The 21,577-nt window shown below is 39.9% G+C and overlaps 1 protein-coding gene and 1 pseudogene across 10 annotated transcripts in view; both read left to right on the forward strand.

Annotated features, from left to right (window-relative positions):
- Positions 1–2,196, forward strand: part of LOC121313959 — a 36,871-nt pseudogene extending 34,675 nt beyond the window's left edge.
- The window catches only part of LOC121314700 (poly(rC)-binding protein 3-like), a 403,285-nt gene that overhangs the window by 281,519 nt on the left and 100,189 nt on the right, over positions 1–21,577 (forward strand). The window lies entirely within an intron of this gene.

A 21,577-nucleotide genomic window follows, 5' to 3' on the forward strand; every position in this document is an offset into this window, starting at 1 on the left:
TTGTAAAGACCAGAGAAGATATATGAAATGTATAGCACTGTAAATAGTACACTTATAACAATGGACAAAGGAATTATCAAACTGACATAACATATTCTAACCATATGCTATATGCCTAGTAATTTAAAATCTGACATAGTGTAAGTTTACATAGAATTGCTGTCCTTTTGTCTGTCGGGCCCATTTGCAATGTATTCATGTGGGCATTGTGCTTGTGTGTATAAAGGCTTCTGGCAGGTAAAGCCTTTATGAATGCTACATAGTGTCAGAATTATTACAGCTTCTTTTAAGATCCAGAAGAATATATTTAACAGATGTTCTCTTTTTAATTAGAAGACTCTAGTTGGGAAACATCCTGGGGCTCTGATCTAATCATGCTGACTGAGGAGAATCAAAGGACTCCCTGTAACTCGCATGTCCAAAAGCAAGGACTGAACTTGGGCAATTTGTAGGCTTTCAAATCATACCCTTTATAATGCTAAGCAACAGCATGTCTTTGTCTGTAGCTTGTGTTGGTTGATTTATTTATTTTTTTTTGCATTATTGCATTGTAATAGTGTTTTACTGTTTACAGTATAATGTATGCTGTAATCAGTCTGGTTGCTATCAGCTGCTTTCCCTCCTGGGACAGCCTTGTAAATAAGATGTCAATGTCTCATATAGATGCTGGCAAAACCTTTCAACATGTTGAGGTTAATATTGTAACAGCAAATGTATGTCTAATTTAGAATTGTTTTCCTCTGCACCTCTTCCTGATTCTGATATGACTTGTGCTCAGTTGCAGTTTTCTGCAGGACCATGCAAAAACATCCACAAAGTATCTTTCATTTAATATTTTGTAATAATGGTTTAAAATGGACCAGCAGAGTCCGCTAACTGGAAAACAGATACATTTTTATGAAGCAGGGCAAATTACAGGAAAAAAGGCAGTTTCTGAGATAAACGTATTGGGTACAGTTTGGAGGAAAGTGCTTGGAATTACATTTCATCTTTGTCCCCTGACCCAGTGAGTGATAGAACACAAATGGACCATGTTGTGGAAGAATCTGTTTACACCAACATGTTGGTCTCAGTTTATGTGCTACTTTTTTGTGGTATTTGATGACAGTGTATGAGTCTTCACCCAGAAGCTGCATTACTGACCAGTGCTTCTTGCTTCCAGCTGGCTGGAGGTGTTGTCAGCAGTGGTAGAGTATAACCATTTATATAGTTCATGTATAGATTACAGAGGGGGGTAATTATGAGGCCATGATACACCGTTCAAATACCCAACTTGAGTCATAACTAGAAAGTCACAGGCTTTTATTATCTAAAGTTTTACATTAACATTTTAACATTTTAACATCTTAACATCTAGTAGTGGAAAAATTGTTAGCAAATGAAGTATTATTACCCCAATACTGAACCCCAAGACCACCCTCCTGAATATGGAGCTGGAGCTTAAGGCTGTGAAGGACAACGCTGGAGTGAGGGTGAAGTCTGTAGAGGATTACCAAGCCATTGTGGATGCAGAATGGAATATCCTCTATGACAAATTGGGAGCCAAAGTTGTGCTGTCCAAGCTTCCCATTGGAGATGTAGCCACCCAGTTCTTTGCTGACTGGGACCTGTTCTGTGCTGACAGAGTCCAGGAGGACCTCAAGAGGACCATGATGACTTGTGGTTGTTCAATCCAGACCAGTGTGGGGTCTCTCACAGACGACGTGCTGGGACAGTGCACTCTCTTTGAGGATATCCCGGTTGGAGGGGAAAGGTATAACTTTTTCAAAGGCTGCCCTAAGGCCAAGACATGCACCATTATCCTGAGAGGAGGGGCTGAGCAGTTCATAGAGGAGACAGAGAGGTTGTTGCACGATGCCATCATGATTGTCAGGAGAGCCATCAAGAATGATTCTGTTGTGGCAGGAGGTGGTGCTATTGAGATGGCACTGACCTGCGGAACTATTCTAGGACCATCCCAGGCAAGTAGCAGCCCAGGGTGGTATGTGGTATGGTGCGGATGTGAACAACAAAGACATCGCTGACAACTACGAAGCCTGTGTCTGGGAGCCATCCAGAGTCAACACTCTCACTGCAGCCTCGGAGGCCACCTGCCTCATCCTGCCTGTCGATGAAACCATCAAGAACCCTCGGTCCGCTATGGACGGGCCCCCAGGAGGGCAAGGCAGAGACCATGGCAGGCCGCATGCCCACTAGAGGGTGTCTGTCAGCTGTTTCAAGCAGTAACAGGACAAGCCTGAAAGGCATGTTTCCCCCCTGCCCCTTCCCAGCACTTCCAACGAGGTAGTCATATGATTATCTTTGGCACTGTTTAGATGCATTGATGACATGCAAGCTTTAAAATAAATTTGTCTTCTATTAATTTAAAATAAATAAATAAATAATAATAATAATAATAATAATAATAATAATAATAATAATAATAATAATAATAATAATAATAATAATCTGCATTCTACAATTGTTCGAGGTCCCTGGCAGCTTTTTGGGATGACAAACAAATATATTTAAAATGTTTGTTTTCAATGGTGTCAGTTTGGTTTGGATCAATACCAATAATATAGAAGTTCAAGACCAGTGTATTTTGACTGTGGAATGCATTGCGTGATTCTGTTTAAAAAAGCAAAACTTTAATGGAGTGCACCATCAATGAGTCACTGATGATGCTACTGAAATAGTTTGCGTCTGTTATTCCAAAAACCTTTGATGTGGATTTAAATTTGGTTATTGAATTGTTTTATTATTATTTTTTTTTTTTTGTATGAAACTGTCCTGTCTGCTGTGCATTGAATGGGAGTGGGTCATTTTGTAATGTTTGTGGGAATGTTGAAATCTGCAGCAGAACATTTTTATTTTCTTTTATGGTGGTGCATTATCCACCACTTTCAACACCACTTTTTTTTTCTGCAAGGATAGTGCATGTTTTTGCGCTGCTTCATGGAAATGGCATTGATGCATGAGCACTATGACAGCTCGAAATGCATCATAGGATCAAGCACTAAAATACAGAACAGAGGCGCTAATCTGAAATCTACATATTTCAAAGATTCATGAGTCATCTGAGGCTAGATATAATGCATATTTCAAAGCACTATATCAGAGAAAACTAGGTCTAATAGCAGAATAGAAAAGAATAACTACTGTTTTCATAAACATTTTTTTGATGTGTTTTGATGTTTTTATACTGTTTTGATGTCTAAAAAGCACATTTCATTTACAATACTGAAAGTTCACATTTAAATCAAGTTGATGAATAAATGAATAGCGTAAGTAATCACACAGACAAAATTCAATGGAATGCTCGAAATAATGAAAAACTCGTCAGGGTGCAAAACTGGGCACAACAGGGGCTTCACAATAATTCTCACAAACAGGAATTTTTTGTTAAGGGAACTCGTATTTTAAAAAGTCATTTACAATAAGCAAGTGCTAAGTTTGTAGACCATGTAGAAAATTTGTAGTATCTGGAAATTAATCAAATCCAAGTTTGTTTATTATGTTTATAAAAAGACACAGAGCATGTACTCTTGTAAAAGTTACAGCACTTTTAAATAAGCTAGGTAGTGTATTTCTCAACTTGAAAGGTGATTTTTATTTTTTATTTTTTACCTTTTAAAATTGTTTTGTAATTTGCACTTTGAAGCTCAGTTGTATTGATAGTAATGTATTGCTTATATTGAAGTAGCTTCACAAAAGACCCATGTAGCTTGCCTGTATTGTGGATTCACCACGCAAAACCAGGCTTTAGTTAAATGTACACTGTACTACTTGAATAAAGAACACCAGTCCAAGCTGCTTGTTAAAGGCATTAAAATAGTGGGTCTAGGACAGTCTGGCATTTTGAGTGCTCTAATGAGAGTGGTTCCATTAGAATTGAATGTAAACCTTATCATAGACATATAGTAATCCGTTGTGTATCCACCTGTCACATATCCACCCTCGTCTGCCATGATCAAGCTTTTCAGCAACGTGTACAGTGCTAATGCAAAATGGCTACAGGAAATTGAAAGCGAGTTGTGCTTGTAAATGAAAAAAAACGTTGAAATATTTTCACCTCTGGAAAAGGGAGTTACGAAGGATAAAATAGGACAAGAGTTGAACAAGAGTGCTGTAAAAAGTTTGCATCGGATTCGGACAAATTTTTCTTCTCCGGTCTTTGATAGCAATGGCAGCTAAAAAGCGAACCTTCAAACAAACTTACATTCAAGACTTTTTTGCTCCAACACAGTAATGCAAGTACCACTCAGTTTTTTTTTTTTTTTTTTTTTGGTAAACCTATGTCTTTTGTTACTGTGTAAATTACCTGACACTAATGTAAGTGTATACAGCACTAAAACCCTGTATCTTTCTAAACAAGGGATTTAGGGGAGCTCCCTAATAAAAGCTGAATCTCAAAACAATAATTGTGTGAATATAGTAATTGTTACAGCTGCGTATAATGGTTTTTAAAACAGGATTCATTTATCCAGCTTTATACATATCTGCCCTTACTCTAGTCCCACCGCAGTCAGATACGAGACGGGCTGCTGTACTGTATGGTTCCACTGTTGTACACCATTAAAACTGACTTACTTCAGAAGACCCAGTGGTCGAAAAAGCATACTTATTTTGGAATAGTAAGAATGCATGGTAGATAATAATGTTCACAGAGACAATAATATATGTTGGAAGAGAATACACATACAAGAATATTAAATATTATTAAAATGTAGATGATATAAAGTATCAATTGAGTACAAATGCTCTTGTAATGAGATCTGCACATAACAACCATAGGATATTGTACTGGGACATTTTCTTTAAACATTTACATGAAAAAGTGTGTGTATCATATCGCATGTGTTTTCACCAACCCTGTATCTTACATCATTGGTAGAGCAGATATTCTCCTTCAATTGAATTTGTTTTGTATAATCCTACCTGCTTTAAATCTGATAACCTGCAATTATCTCAGCCTACTCATTCCATGTTGTTCAGTTTTATTGAACAAGAGTAATTATGGTACTGATTAATCATGAAAAAGACCCCAGGTTGATGTCATGCCTGTTGTTTGCAAATTTTAGTTAATGAGACTCACCCTTCAAGAAATTGAATTTCATTTGGTAAGCCTGTGTGCTTGTGTGTACTGTGCCTGTGCACATTTATGTGAAAATGAGGATTCAGTGAGACGTAAAACATTTTCAAGCTTTTTTTAAAAATAGTCTAAAAACAAACAAAGGTGTGAAGTTATAATCCGATAAAGTAAGTTGTAATCTTTACTTTTGGAACATTGCTATATAAATAGGAAATGTACTTGTTGACAGACTACGTGGGGTACTTGGGGACCAGGGTAGAAAACAAGTTGTTTAAATAAAATGTCAGATGTCCAGTAATGTAAGGCCTGTGAACAGCAACTTCACAGTTATCTTACCTACTGTATTCTTCCTCCTGTATAAAGTCACTTTTCATTTAATTTTATGTTTCAGTTATCATGTCTTGGTCACTTTTTACAGAACCCCTTTGGCCTCAACAGGTTTATCTTTCAAGTATGAAATGTAGCCATTACCGAATGGGTATTTACCTAAAGACTTGGAAACTTGAATAAGATATATCAAAGCTGCTCACTGATCCTGTGACACGGTCATGACTGCCCCCGAGGGGATAAAGGACTGCTCGCACAGATCTCTGCGCCATTTTTCCTTTCAAGACTGACCTGACAGGAAAGTTTGGTATCAGATAAGTACTTGTTGCTTATGACTGTTATTTTTATCTCAAATTATTGGGTTTTACATAATTTATGTGATATTTCATTATTGCTGTAATAGTTTTTCTACTTATGTGTATATTGTGCAGTACAGCCTGTTGATTGATACTTCCTAAAGAAGCCTTGTGCCCCACTTGAAACCAGTGGCTTGACTCGCTCCTTCCTAGGGATCAAGCAACATAAGTCAACTGACTTTGTGCTCTCCCCCCAGGCCGCATAGCTCCGGATGGAGTTAAATTAAATTCTCTTTATTTTTGTTTTTTACTCAGTCCGGTACTAAACAGATCTTGTTTGGATCTTGACCCGCCCGGTTGTGGTCTATAAGCAGATTGAGGCAGCACCTGTACATCTGTATACTGCACACTGCATTGCTTGCTTCTTGCATCATGTCTAGGTTTTATTCCCGTGAGACATGCAAGGCCAGTCTGCCTGTTGAGGACAAGCACAGCAGATGTGCCTGGGGCCAGAGCACTCCAAGAAGGCACTGATGAACCACAGTTTCTGTGAGTTTTGTGTATGTTTCTCCAAGAGCATGCTGGAGAAACATTTCTCATGCAACTCTATAGAGTGCTCTGCATCCCTCACTCCTGCACAGCACTCTTCCCCATCACCCTCTGGTGGGGAGGTGACTGCATCCTCACCCCATGGCTCTGTGCCAAGGGAGAGCGGACTATGCACCTGGGAAAGTAGCCCTCGCAGGAAGCCATCTTCACGGTCGTCCTCATCTTCTGCTTCTCCTGTTTCGCTTAGGAAGAACAAGAAGAGTCACCATTCCAAGTGATCAGTGGACTCAGAGCAGATGGAAAACCTCTGGACAGCTGTTTCCCACCAAGGAACGGTGCTCTCAGAGTTACTGTGTGAAAGTTCAGCACCACCTGCCCAAGCCTGTCCCTTGGGGCCCCAGGGGGTTATGAGTGCAGATTGGCAACAGGAGGTCATGCAGTCTGTCATCGCCTCTGATGAGGGGGGGCGAACAGGAGCTGCCACTCCTGTCTGAGGACATGGAGTCAGACAGACAGCTGGGCCCAATTTCCACTGCTGGAGGCTTCAATTGCCGCTTTGGTACAGGCGCCTAACTTATCGCTCCTGACCAAGGACGCTATGTGCCCCAACAAGTAGTGCCGGGTATCGGAGGGGCTTCTCAAGCATGTCTATTCAGCCAGTGTGTTCACCACATGGCTGGGTCTTAAGGAAGTATATACCCATGCGTTAATGGTTACATTTCTATTTCAGGGAACCAAGGTTACGATAATAACCTAACATTCTCAGACTTGTCTTTTCTCACAGCTGGCATATCAGAGTGGAAACATTAACCTGTCTCCCTGCAACACTTTGTACCTAGTGTTTGAAAAGAAGTACATCAGTAAAATATCACACAGAATGTGTTCTCTTTAATTTAGAGTATTAGATAAGATAACTGAAATTTCGGACCAAATCTAGACATTTTCCATGACAAAGGTTGTTGTTACACTTTTTGTCTACTTGCTACATCAAGATCTTTATTTATTTATTATAATTTCTTTTATTTATTTCTTATTTATTTATTTTTAATGGAGAATCAACCTAATGGATGAACTGCCTCTTTCTATAGTTTATAAAGTATTCATTATAATTTGTTTTCTTTGTTTTTCAAAACAATCAGAGATTCATTAAAGTTTAACAAACGGGGTGCTATAATCAGTGAACCATTAGTTATATTGCTGCTGCATCTAAAGCGGATTTAAAGTCATGCAGTAGTTGTAGTTTTGATTTAAATCACACACTGTTTGTGGGTGGAATGCATGAGGGGATCAAACAAAAAAAAAAGAAAGAAAAAGAAAAATGATAAACTACAGCAGTGGATTAGTATTTTTAATCCAGCATCCACGTTTTTAAATTGCACTCTGGAATAGATATAGGTTTACTAATCAGTCTGACCTCATATTTGCAGTAACCCCCATGCTGCTTGCACAATTGAAAAGCCTGCCGCCTGCCCTCCCCCAATTAGAAATGTTGCACAGAGAAATAAAATAAACCCATCAGCTGCTGCATATCCTTTATTTAAGCCAAATTTGTCCCATTAGTATACCACATCTATTAATTGAGCTTGCAGACGGATGGGCCCGAAATCAGCTTACAAAACAGCAGCATATTGAAAGCTGAACCTTTGCCATATGTGCTCAGAGAACAGGACCCCCCTCCCCCATTCAATAAAAAGCAACTGTATGGAGGCTATGTGGTCCAGTGGTTAAAGAAAAGGGCTTGTAACCAAGAGGTCCCTGTTTTAAATCCCAGCTCACTCATTGACTCACTGTGTGTCCTTGAACAAGTCACTTGTGCTCCGTCTTTCAGGTGAGACGTTGTTGTAAGTGACTGTGCAGTTGATGTATAGTTCACGCACCCTAGTTTCTGTAAGTAGCCTTGCATATAGGAGTCTGCTAAATAAACAAATAAATAATTTTACGTTTAACCCTTTGTTTGTAAGAACTGGTACTGGTCTGAGGCTGAGCACCCCATTCACAATGCCTAATAAAGGATGAATCTCAACAAATAAGAAAAAACAAAACACAAATCAATGAGAAACTTGAGAGAATGTTGTTATTCTAATGCAAGATGAGATTTTTTTTTTGATGGTTAGTGTTACTCTTTAATCTTTTTGCTGCTAAGCTAAACAACACTACCTCTACTGCTGCACCACAATAAAAATGTCAACTTCACATTGTTCACCGTGCATCTTGTTTATGTGTGCAATGCAGCCAGTTACAGTTGAGTAAAATTCAATTGACCCGCTCACTTTCCATAGATCGCCAAGCATAAGTGAGACTAGAAATCGACCTGTCTACATGCCTCCAGTTTAATGTGATGTCTTCCAGGATTACAGCTTTTCTTGGAAGGTTACACAATTACAACATGTCATTTTAACACAAACCAAGTGACCCGCATTTCGCAGGTCAGACACGCAAACTGACATTAAAACCTTCAGACCTGTGTGATTGTGCAACCCACAAAATCAAACTTACATATAAGATCAATGTTTGGGTAATGTAAAAAAGCAGAAGTTTGTCATGATCAGCATATGATCGTAAGTACACGCTATTCATTGATGAGTTCATAATTCAAGTTGCAAATCACATCATTTTAAATTAACCAATGTTGTTTTATTTTTCTTTTATTGATTCAAAATGTAATTTTAATAATTTAGGTAAGATTAATAATTTTCCGCAGCAAATATTCTGGACCAGCGTTCCAGTTGCCACATTAGGAGAGACAGTAAAATGATGAGATCTCATAAGGTACAGCACTAATGGAAATCAATAATTGCCTCTTGTATCCACCAGATGTTTTTCGTACACTTTAAATGGCGGTCAATTGACGTTCACTCTGCTTCTTGACTGTGTGAAGTATGCAGATCAGTCTGAGAGCAGTGGTCAGCTCTGCAGAATGCCCACTTATAGAAACTGTACCCTATTGTTTGCTCCTCATACCACCCAAAGCTTTATTGGTGCCTAATACCCTCGGTGGGGCTTACAGGTCAGAATACACCCTCCCTTACTCCAATTGCCTGCAAGCTGTCACCCTAATTGTGAAATGATCTATCTCACTCCGTAGGGAGCAGTCTGAGTTAAATGTCAAATTGTGAAATTGATTTATCTCCTCATAGGGGGACATTGTCTGTCACAGTTCTTTCCAAAAATGAGGATCATGTTGAAATTGCTTACTAATGTACATTTCCAAAGTGTAATAAATAATAAAATGATCCTAGGTTTCTTATATACTGTAGTTGTTTGGCTTATGCTTTCATCAAAACATATTTACTTGACTTGGTTTCTTTTAGTTGATTGCTTGAAGTGATTAAGAGGTTATAGTTTATATAATTGCTAGTTTATTTAGAAAGCTGCTAAATTTATATGCATTTGTGACAGTTAACGTAAAGTGCGTAAACCATAAATTCTGAAGTTAAAGGCACATAAGCCGGAAAGTTTATGATGTTGTGGGGTCCTTGTTGTATTTCTGTTAAGTGCTATTTAGTGCCTTATGTACATTTGGTGAACAGTTATAAATGTACAAAATAACTTTTTGGAATTTAATGCAATAACAATGACACATTACCAACTTGGTATCAGTAGGTTACGGATGTAACCCCAGTTCCCTGAAAGAGAAGATGACCAACAACAATACTTTTGGGACATGCCTGCCACACGTCAAGTATTTACTGAGCATTTTATGTCAGAGCTGCCGATAGGAGACAGTGGACGAGGGACATCTCGCTACCGCCAGACTAATGTTCATGGTGTGAGCGTGCAACCTCAAGGACCCTTGTGCCTAATAAAGGCACTTAGGAATCTACCACATTGAGTTGGTAGAATCTGGTGAATGTAAGTGGAGTAGCCCAGCTAGCCGCAGTACAATTATCAGTTAATAAAGCTCCTCTAAAGAGGGCCCATGACGTAGCCACTCCTCTCGTAGAGTGTGCGGCAACCTCAAGAGACTGACCCAATCCAGTTCGTGCAGAGGGCTCACCATGACAGGCGAAGAGCTGGTCAGACTGACGCAGCACTATCGCTCTAGCCACATAACATCTCAACGCCCAAACCGGGCAGAAGGAATTCAACCTCCGATCCTCCTCCGAAGAAAAAAACAAAGCTGTCAGGCTTCACCCCAGGGTTTGCCTTTGGAAGCCTGACACCTGCAGCTACTGGTTCAGGGAGTGGTGCTGATTGTACGATGCCATTCAGGTAGGCCGCGAGGAGACCTGCCCATTCGTATACCAACTGGGAATTGCACTAGACCTAGTGCCCCTGCACCTTCCAAAGAAGCCAGCGGGGCTGCTTGCTTTGAGACACTTGGCTCCAAGGCTGGTCGCTGCCAAGAAAACTGTACATCCTCCAGAAAACCCTGAAACACCAGGAAGGGCTGGGAGTTGAAGCCTGCACCGCTCTGAAAACATAGCGGCACTGTTCAGGCACTGCCTTCCAGGGAACCTGGAGAAACTTGGAGACTCGCTCCATAAGCACCCGAACTGAGCTTGAGGGAGGGGTAGTACCAGTCTCTGGGGTAGGGGGAAGAGTCTGCTGCCTGACGAGGTACTCCAGAACCTAAGCCATCTAGCTGTTCAGTTCAGATATGTCCTTCGCCTGCCTCAAGTGTCTTGCCCACTTAGTGCTTCTTGAAGGAGACTTTGAGCGGCAAGCTCAATGGGTTGGAGCCTGCGTGCAGGGTATGCTCTGTGAAGGACTCTAAGGCAGATGGAGGAGTGGGGAGGATGGGGCTCCCAACTCTGGAGAGGGCTCAGCTGAGCTGGGTGAGGAAGTCGCACCAGTGAACTCTGCGAGCCTCCTGCACAGGGACCGTGGCTGGGGAAGGAGGGGTGCTGCAAACCCAGGCACCTAGCACAGAAGAGGTGTTGGGGAAGCATCCCTCCACAGCAATGTCCAAGCACCGAGGCTCTGGGGCACTAAGGGTGCAGAAGCACCGAGGCACCGAGGGTACTTATGCAGGGAGCATCTAAGCACTGAAGGCGCCGAAGCATCAAGACTCTGAGGCACCAAAGCACAGAGTATACTGATGCTGGGAGCATTTGAGCACTAAAGGTGCCGAAGCCCCATAGCAGCGAGGCTCTGGGGCACTGAGGGCATCGAAGCACCAAGGCTCTGGAGCATCAAAGGCGTCAAAGTGCAGAGGCACCAAGGCTTCGAGGACACTGATGCAGGGAGCGTCTAAGTACCGATGCACAGAGGATCTGGGGCACTGAGCACCGACGGCAAAAGCACCGACGGTAATGGGAGTGATGTCTAGTCTGGACCGCATGCAGTCACACAACCGGGCAGCGCTTAACTGACATCAATGTGGAGCACACCATACAGACAGAATAGAGAGAAAAATACCCAACACACCCAGGTGGGTGGGTCAGTATATCCGTGGAATCTGCTCACAGTAGTGTGTTAGGCACAATGGAGATAACACGTTGTTTTTTTTGTTTTTTTTTAAACTGCAAAGCAGTGGAGACAGCACACACTCTCACACACACACACACACACACACACAACAGAAGCTGAAAGGTTTTTTGGGGGGGGAACTGCACACACCAAGTGGGCGGGCCGAGTCAGCCCAGCGGCGTATTACAAAAATAATTAAACTGAGATGATACCTTTACGTTAAAACGCAGTTTATAGCGGGCTCCCGAGTGGCGCATCCAGTAAAGGTGCTCCACATGGAGTGCAAGATGTGCCGTATAGTCTGGGGATCGAGTCCAGGCTATGTCACAGTCGACCGTGACCGGGAGTTCCTAGGGGGTAGCACACAATTGGCTGAGCGCTGCCTGGGTAGGGAGGGCTTAGGTTGGCAGGGGAATCCACGGCTCACCACGCATCAGCAACCCCTGTGGCTGATAGGGCATCTGTGGTTCTGTAATTGAGCTGCCAGGTCTGTGTTGTCCTCCAGTGCTATAGGTCTGGTGGCCTCGCTGTGGATCCGCAGTGCAAACAATGACGGATTGGCAGAAGAACGTTTCGGAGGACGCTTGCTTGTCTCCATTCCCCGAGTCGGCAAGGGGGTTGCGAGCGGTGAGCTGAGGATACAGATAATAATTGGGCATACTAAACTGGGGAGAGAACCAGGGTAAAAAAATTGGAGACGACTAAATTAAAAAAAAACAAAAAAAACATGGTTTATTAAAAATCTATTAAAATAATAAAAGAATACTGGTTGTGCTTTGGCAATGCTGCATTTGAAACCAAGTGACATGAAATCAACATGAATGAAAGAAACAAATTATTGATATATTTCATGATTTTAGAAAGATTTGTTTTGGTTTCAATACATCAAATAAAGAGGATTTGTTTTGCCAAACAGGCTTCCTCAGTGCTAATTTTCTTGACTGTGACTGTTTAATCTCGTCTGATATGAATGTCATCAGCCTACGCATCAACATTGCTAATACTTTTGAACTGAACATACAGTGGGAGTCTGTAAGAAGGTTACTTATAAAGTAATTCATTCCCAATAACTTATACATTCCCTTTCTAGTCATGCTGTTGGCAGGCATGGGGGTAGTCACAATAAATTAATGCAGATCTTTGGCCATTGATCAGGGAACTGGCTTTCATCCAAAAGCCGGATTTGGCAAGCTGTAGTTGGTGTGGCACCTGCATCAAGTTAAAAGCCCTTGAGTAGTTTTCATTGATGGGATATGGAGGCTTAGCGCAGGAACCCACACATACACACATCTATATGATTTAACATGTGTAATGGAAAATGGTAATGCCTTTTCAGTTCTGTAACACTGGGCAATAGAAGTAAAGTTGGTAGGCTTTTATATACCTGACTTGGTGTTTGTTGATAACATGGTAATACAATGGTGCTGGTGTCCAATTAGTGTCCAATAATACCTAAACTAAAAAGTGTGTGTTTAGAATTAAACTGACTGCTAAGTAAAGGAGGACATACCGTACCCGAGGCATACAATGGAACAGAAGACAGGATTTTTTTCAAGAACTAAAGTGTTGTAAATTTACAGATGGGCATCTTTCACATGACAGAATCATTTGTTAAGTATATTGTATCCTTCACACAGACTCTTCAATATATACTATATCACAGTGTTTCTATATCCTAGACTGCACACTGAAATTTAACAAGGAACAGTCTCAAAAATGTTGATTGGAGAACAGACTTTCCACCTCTAAAATCCCTGAAGAAGTTTCAGAGATCACTCCCCATTTTAAAGAACTTACAGGTATGAAATCATTAATAATTGTAATTGTATAATTTAGATTCAAGCATACCTTATTTCTAAGTACATCAAAGTGTAACCATTAATCTGCTGGATACTGGATACACAAAATACCTCTGTAATAAATATGACACCAAACAAATGAAAATAAGGATATTTGTGAGCTGTGCTTTTTACTTCTGAGCTGAATTGTAATGACTGAAGAAGAAAATATATACAAAGTGATTCGAAACAAACCAAAAAATACGTTAGTTAACATAACTGATTTGTCATACCCTCAGATCAGGGCTGTAATGACTATCTAGTGTGACTCAACAACTAACTGACAGTGCATGGCAGGTTTTCCCTTTTTTTTTAAATCATCTATTAAATAATTTTACGATTTACACACAAATGAGTGTATCAATTGATGGTATATTTAGACCGTGTGGGCTCTGCAGAAGTGACTGGCTTTGGTTTGGAACTCTGTGTGATCAGGGAGGGATTTTGGCTCTAGAGAACAATGTTCGCTTTGGATGCTGTTGTGATTGCTGGCTTGGATCCAGTGCACTGAGAGGGTCTCTGATAGCTGTGCGAAATTATAAACCCAAAAATAAATAGCAACAATTCAATGAAATCACAGGCAATCACAGGTGCATGCAGAAGAGCAGTAATGAAAATAGGATTTGAAATGTTATGATATAAAGTACTGTACACCTTTAGGTTACTTTGCACATTATTTGACTCCTACTTCAATTGCTTTTCCTAATAAAATGGCCAAAATACTGTATTTTTATAGCTTTCTTTTGGCTTTACAACTCAAAGATGAAAAAGATTGTACCAGTGGTTTTAAAAATAAAGGACAATGTGTTCCAGCTGGTCTCACACTTGACAAATTCAGAGAACAGCCATTTCTGAACTGATTTCCAAATGTAGTTCTTCTAACGAGCTGACAAAGAAATGCTGTGAATGAGCTTTCTGGTGAAACCCACTCACCAATTGCAGTACAATACATCACAAGAATATTCAGCTCTGAGGAAGACTCGGGTTTTAAGAGTAGATAGCAGTGGTTTGCAAACTCCAATCTGATTCATCAATATATATGAGGCAGAATTGCATGTGAGTGTGCTGTATACAGTAAACTATATAATACACGACAGACTGCCAGGAGTGTTTGGAGCAACAGTGTTGGGTTTCCGTGCTTTACTGGTACAGTTATTAATCACATGTGGCCAAGAGAGGACCAGAACATCAAAATATGAATGTTTATATGTCAAATGTTTATTTTCTAAAGCTCTTTCATTGCTTAAGTGATAGTGCCCTGGAGATGACCGTGACTGGAGTTATGCATCCCGAGCTGTAGACGAGGGCGCTAACTAAAGTCAAGGTCATCTACCCCATGGTAGAGCCTGCATCGAGAGGGCTCTATCGCTATTAAAAAATAATTAATTTCTTAATTTTCTCTTTAAAAAAAACTTTAAAACATATATTTAACCTATATTGAACTTCTCATATTTCAGCAGGTAACATTCCGCTGAGGAAAATAGTCCCTAACATAGAAAAACGGAGAAAGCCAGTATTTATGCGTGGATTGATTTTAAAATGTAATTCACAGTTAAGCACTTCAATGTTCCAGCGAGCATCTATGCAAAATAAAAGGAGTAATTCAGTCAATTTGAGACTGATACCAAACCAATAAATGAGGAACAGGAACATGTAACAAACAACATAGTCCCAATTTAAAATGTTTAAATAATGAAACCAAAAATAAAGAAAGTACAAATCAGCTCAATAGTAGCTTTGTGTAAATCCATGCCATTCAACACATGTTTTAGGTTCTAGAATGCAGCGGTTTATTAAGCTGGAACACTACGTGTTGCTTTACCAGCCAGTTGTAAAACTTCAGCTGAGCAGTGTAGGGCAGGGTTGTAACAAGATGGGTGCCAGCAGTGCGGCCGCGCAGGGTGCTGACCCGAGGCGCCGATTGGCTGATAAATAATAAGTAAAACAAATGTGTGCAATAATGATTCAAAACAAAAAAAAACGACATAAGAAAGGAAAGTGCTTTATTATTCGTCAGCCAATTGGCTGACGAATAATAAGTCCAAAAAAATGCCAAAAAAAAAGTGTGGTTCGGGTTACGACTGACCCAATATTTTTGCACCCAACACCAATTTTTTTTTTTTTTTTTTTTTACTGATAACAGGCTACACTTTTCGCTATCAATCAGAAAAACTGACAACTGTGCGCGGTCATGTTTTCGCTCGTGCGATTTTCCAGAAGCCACGTAGCAAACAAGATCTTAAGTTTCCTGTAAAATGTTGGGGTCTGAGCAGCACAGCTGCAGCGTATCACCAAGTTTGCACTATTGTTTGAAAAATGCGACCACATACCAGAAAAAAGAATTATAACCAGTGTCAGACTCAGTGGGGTGAAGTGCCATTTTTTGTCTCCATCTTCATTGTTAGTTATCTTGAATAGTAGCCTATTTTGTTTCTCACCAAGACTTTAAATGTTTAATGTTCCCGACGCATTTTTCCCTTGTGCTGTGTCTGCGTGTGCTCTCTGGCTAAACAGTAGCCTACTGAAAGGCATCGGGAACTGAAATTGAAGTGGCAACTGGATTTTAAAGGGCAATTGCATTTTAATTTTTTTTAAATAATGTTATCACATAACATGCAGAGACGTAGCGTACAATGAGGTAGCTGAGGCAGCCACCTCGATACAAATCAGCTAAACAAAAATATATCTAAATATATATATATATTTTTTTTTTTTTTAAATAATGTGCCCACTTTTTTTTTTAAATTTTATTTCTTTATTTTTTAAAATTTAGTAACCAGCAGTTATTTTATTATTGTCTCCCAATTTGGCATATCCAATTGTTTTTAGGCTCCGCTCACTGCTACCACTCCTGCGCTGACTCTGGAGCGGCGAAGATGAAAACATGTTGTCTTCTGAATCGTGAGCCATCAGCCGACCGCTTTTTTTCACACTGCAGACTCATCGTGCAGCTACCTCAGAGCTACGGTCAGCAATAGAATAGCCTGGGCTGGAACCAGCGACCAACAGGTTATAGGACGCATCCTGCACTCCACTCGAAGTGTCTTTACCAGCCCACTTACATTTTTAAGACTGCCATATAATCGACATGTCTTCATATTATTATTATTTTTTATTTGCCATTTCTTCATAACATTATTGTTATCTTTGGCTGTATATAAATTTGACAGCCAGGGTATTGAAACTTCACGCCAACAGACGTGCTCGCTTCTTGTTCTCATTGGTCCGTTCCCCTTGTTTTGCCGCATGCAGCTCCAGAATTAGATCCAACATCTGTTTATCCAATCCTATTTTTTCCTCTCCTTAGTGCAACCAGCCCATGGAGCAGCCAGTAGCCCCATATATTATTAGTGGATGGTTCTGTATTGTACATATTCAAAGGTGAAACGAAGAAACCAATCTGTAAAGCATTTCTTTCAGAAGAAGCCAACTCTGGGTACGAATGTTTAGTGATTGTATTTCTTATATTAATGTGATGTTTAGCTGTGATACGTTTTCATAAATCAGTGTTTTTCTTGCTCAATGGGACAGATTTAACTATTCATAGCTATAGCATTTTTCATGTATTGTTGATGCCATGGGCTTGAAGAATTGGAGGTAATTATATTTATAAATTCACTGTTTGAGAACAGAAGTTTAAAAAAAAAAAGTTATTTTCCTAATATTTTTGTTAGAGAAAAAAATCCAAGGAGGTACTGTTTTAATAGTGGTGATTTCTTTTTTTTTTATTGTTTTGGCATCTGTACACCAGAAACAGTTTAACATATATTTACCTAAATTTAAAGCAACATTGTCTGTGTTGATAATTATATAAGATAAGAGTATTGGTTTGGTTGTCAAACAAACAAACAAAAAAAATCCTTGCATGTTTTTTGCCCCGCCCCAAGTGTAAAACTAAACATTTTCCGACAGTACAGAGACAGATTCCTAAAGTCCCTGCTCATGACAGGAAAGCGTTTAACTGAGTGCATCCTTTCGATATGTTTGATTATGGGTGAAAATAGACTGAATAGCCTTGCCCTGCTATATGTCCACAGAGACATGTCCCAGGAGGCCATAGGAGGATTGGCAAACTGTGTTTAAAGTAAAGCTTTCTAAATCAGTGTTTTTAATCATGGCATCATACAGTCTCAGCAGTCCAATCAATCTTAGCACTAGTATCATAAATCTTACCAGTCCCAGCAGTAGCAGTACCAGTCCCAGCAGTGTCAGCACCAATCTTACCAGTCCCAGCAGTGTCAGCACCAATCTTACCAGTCCCAGCAGTGTCAGCACCAATCTTACCAGTTCAAGCAGTAGCAGCATCAGTGTTACCAGTCCCAGCAGTAGCAGCACTAGCTTGAGCAGTAGCAGCACCAGTCTTACCAGTTCCAGCAGTAGCAGCCCCAGTTCAAGCAGTAGCAGCACCTGTGTTACTAGTCCTAGCAGTAGCAGCAGTGTCAGCACCAGTTCCAGTAGTAGCAGCATCAGTCTTACCAGTCCCAACAGTAGCAACACCAGTCTTACCAATTCGATGTAGCATCAGTGTCACCAGTCTCAGCATTAACTTCAGTAGCAGTGAACCAAGCGCATGTCTCAGTGAAGGTATAAACCCAGCTACTTATTCATATTGATAAGTTCTATTCTTGTCCTTTTAATATCACATATTTCTAACCGTGTGATTAGAGTAATTTTAGGTTGGTGTTGTTTTTTCTGGGAGATTGTTTAATAAATTGTGTCATGAAATCATCCAAGGTGGGTCACTGGATAAAAAGAGTTAGCGACTTAAATTGCTTTGCAGTTTGCATTAATAGTCTCCAGGCTTCATGAACAAACAGGATATGCAGAGGTTGTTTTTTTAGACAAAAATTGGATTTTTCCCTCAGTAAAAATCTATTCCTAGCTACGTCCCTGACATGTGTTGATTCAGTTATGACATTTCTAAAATAAACTTAGTAAAAATTAGTACAATAGCTGACCCTGTTTTTTTTTCTTCCAAAATTGACAAGCTAAACACCGTCTGATAACTCAGTGAAAAACAGCACACAACAGACACTGCCTCCCTAATGATCCCGTTTTCCTAGCAAGACCTCTCAATTTGCTGAAAATAATTGTGAAAGCATATAATACAAAGCGAAAGTTGTTTAATATCATATCAGTGTTTACAAATACACAACACTCTTGTTTTTGTTATATAAAGCCTTCCGTTTTTTATTTTATTGCTGGATTTATGTCTCACACAGGGCGCCATCAGTGATTGGTATGGCTCTAGCATAGGGCTACTCTGACAAAATAATTTAAAAAAGAGAAAGTCTAAAGCACACTGTTTTGGTAATGTGCTACAGCAGTGCAGTCTCCGGATTCTTCTTTGGTTCGCTTTAGTCCCGCTTCTCTTTGGCTCTCTTTAGCTGTTTCTCTCCGATCTTTCTCTCTTCTTCAGCTCTCTTTCATCTCACACCACAAGCTCTCTCAGGAGCATGCTACTTATCCCCCTGTCCAGGCCACGCCCCCAGCGCACCAGCCACCAATCCCAAACATGCTAGGCTTCCCGCTCTCGATCTTTTGATTGTTGCAACATCTCATCCCCTGATTTGTGACAACGATGTTGAAACCGGGTCCCTCTCATGCAGCAAGCCAAGCTTCTGATTGGTGCTGATTCTCCCATCTCTGACGTCACTGAACACCTTCCGCAGTTGAACCTTTGATCTGGGTCACAGAACCTTTCTTATGATTCATTTGTAGAATTAGTAAGTAAATTATTAGATTTACCAGCTCAACAGCCAACCTATACATTAACCAGTAAATGTATAGATTTACCAGCTTACCAGTTAATTTAGAAAACAAACAATGAAGTATTACTTAATGCATATAGCTTTAAAAAAAAGAAACCTTAGTTAGTTAATGTATTTAACAAAAACTAAAAAACCTGAACGCAGCCGAGTCTTTGAAAAAAATTAAATAAAACCTAACCACAGCTGTGCAGCTCATTCCGCTTGCTTCACTCGCAAATCAGTAATTAGGCTCATGGGGGACCAAACACACCATTGAAATGGTTTGATAGTTTTTGATTATGCCCATCACCTCAAACAGTAGCTGCTGTATGCATTATCTAACACCTAACAAATTGATCTGTTAGCTGATAAATCTATGCATTTTCTGGTTAATGTATAGATTGCATGAACCATAACACACACACACACACACACACACACACACACACATATAATATATTATCTATATATATATATGATATATATATATATATATATATATATATATATATATATACATAATATCGACTTTACACGAACTTAAGGTGTATATATATATATATATATATATATATATATATATATATATATCTATATATAAAATATATATATATATTTAAACACCTCTTTCTTTTGAATACAGAAACAAACCTATGCTTAGTAGTATCAATATAACTATAACAAAATGTTTTTCATATAAAAGTTATAATTGTTTTTTTGTTTATTTTTACTGCTGAATATTACTAAGTCAAGCTTTATGATGCTTCACTTCTTTCCTTTTTAAAATCCATGCATACAGTACAGTGACATGTATAATCTGAGTCCTGCGATACTGCCAGCTGTCCTGCTCTACCTCAAGATGGTTTCCAATTATCCTGCTCTTGTATCTGCTGGTTCTCTCCAGGTCATGCAGAACGCTCAGTGGCTACAGTACATAACAAACAGTGAGGAAACAGAGGTCAATAAAAGCCCCAAATGATCTTGATAGTAATAAAAACCTTAGAGCAGATGGTTCATTAAAGTCTACAGTAGCAGAAACAGAGCATGCCAGCACATTTCTAAAGTTAAGATATATGCTTTATTTAGCTGTTACCATACTACTTTTCTGATTCTGTATCATTTAGCATCAACATATATACAGTACACAATTAGATAGTACATATAGCTCAGGATCACTTTGGACGGGAAAGGACTACACAGCTTCAAAATGATCTGATGCGGAGATCATGAGACCTTATGGCTGGGATGGCTGCTTGCTGATAGAGCTCCTGTCACCACTTCTCTATTTCATGTATAATTGAACAACGTACGTTCTTTATATTATTTTTTTTATATATTTTTGTATAAAAATTGTTTACTTGCCATTTTTGGATGGCTACTTCACGCAAAGGACCCGTTGCTTCCCCTCAGTCCACACCGGAGGGAAAGCATATGAAGAAGTCACTGGGCCCTGATGATTAGGACATCCGCTTAGCAGAGGTTGCACGCACTTGATGAGTTCAGGAAGCAGTTGACACGGCTTCGCATCCTGTGATTCGAAACTTAACCAAAACTCTCTTAAACAGGGTTTTTCTTTTTTATATTGCTTCCTCTACGAAGCTACTAACTGCCAGGCAGGATATCACCAGAACTGATCTTCGAAAACAAAAAGACAAAATCAATCAGTGCAGTGCTCATACCAGTGCTATGCAGGATAAGATGTAGGTCCTTGAGGACAGAAATCGTCGCTGTAACATCAGACTGGTTGGGATTCCTGAAGGGGCAGACGTGATGACCCCATCCACTTTCTTCACCAGAGGACTTGGTATCTGACCAAGTCCTCTGGTGACCACCCTTTTCTGAAGTATCGAAAGCATCACGTATACACGGGTGGCCCTTGGGATTCCAATAAACCATGCACCATGATATTTCAATGCCTTCATTATACTAAAAATCCGATCTGTTCTTCTTAGAGGGGCAAAAAATTGCTTTTTGTGTGGATTACTCTGCTGTCACCGACACGAAGAGGAGGGCCTTTGCTGAAGTGAGAGCGAAGCTTCGCTACCAGGGAGTAGACAATTTCCTGGTATATCCAGTTGTTTTGAAAATTAATCATGGAGGGGAGCATCTGTCTTTCACTACTCCTGAAGAGGTCGATTTTTCCTTTGCTCAATGTCTTCAGGATACGACGAGGGTTACTGATCCCTCTGTGCTCAGGGCCCTGCGCTTCACATCCCTTAACCCAGATGGTATCAATGAACTTTGCTCCAGATTACTATTTTTTGTATCTTCACAGTATGGAAGTGGAAACATTTTGCTCCTTTTATGACTGACAGTAACCTATCAGGTTTG

The sequence above is a fragment of the Polyodon spathula genome, chromosome 4, assembly GCF_017654505.1.
Source record: "Polyodon spathula isolate WHYD16114869_AA chromosome 4, ASM1765450v1, whole genome shotgun sequence".
NCBI lineage: Eukaryota > Metazoa > Chordata > Actinopteri > Acipenseriformes > Polyodontidae > Polyodon > Polyodon spathula.